Source organism: Penaeus monodon, chromosome 28 (assembly GCF_015228065.2).
Source record: "Penaeus monodon isolate SGIC_2016 chromosome 28, NSTDA_Pmon_1, whole genome shotgun sequence".
Lineage (NCBI taxonomy): Eukaryota > Metazoa > Arthropoda > Malacostraca > Decapoda > Penaeidae > Penaeus > Penaeus monodon.
In genome coordinates this window covers 28534742-28535369 of record NC_051413.1, presented here as the reverse complement: position 1 = coordinate 28535369, position 628 = coordinate 28534742, and the positions used below count along the sequence as shown (strand labels likewise).

General features: G+C 52.7%; 1 protein-coding gene across 1 annotated transcript in view; it reads left to right on the top strand.

Moving 5' to 3' along the window:
- Window positions 1–393: 393 nt before the first annotated feature.
- Window positions 394–628, top strand: part of LOC119591467 (elongation of very long chain fatty acids protein 7-like) — a gene marked incomplete in the record, with an annotated part of 24106 nt that continues 23871 nt past the window's right edge. The window contains 1 exon segment of the mRNA XM_037940207.1: window positions 394–628.

The following is a 628-nucleotide window of genomic DNA, read 5'->3' as shown; positions in this document are numbered from 1 at the left end:
TATTATTGCACTTCAGTCGCCTACGTGTATTTTTTTTATAGACTGATCTTTAACTTTTTTGCGTCGTGACTTGGCGGTTCCATCATCATTTGAAAGAAAAAAAAAATACCCTCATGGTGATCGTATTTCATCATCACCGGCATCACCAGAACAGCTAAGCCACATTTACAATCTCTATTCGAACCACATTTAATAGATAAGCCACATCGGAAATCACAGCCTCCCCCCTCCTCTCCCTCATCCCCATCATCATCATAGGCCTCGGGGACAGCATATGTTCAACCTTGAAGTTTCTGTTCGAGAAATTCATGTCAGTGGATGGGCTGCGTCCTCCCATCCCCAGCGAGGTTCCAAGTCGCTTATTTCCGCGGGAGGCGAGAGTGCGAGGCGGAGGCGGGAAGACCAGTGTTGGAGAACCCGTGGTTGGAGCAACAGCAGAAGGCGGCTCGGCGTGTGGATCTAATACCGGAGTGAGCCTCGGCTGCTGTCCCTCCTGCGACCACGCATGTCACAGCCGGTCCGCTTTATCGACGCAGCGTCAGTGTTAGCGGTGGCTCCGTGGCAGCCGCACTTCGGTCCTCCCTCGCCCTCCTGCTGGTGTTTGTGCCATCACGCCTTCGCGAGGGAT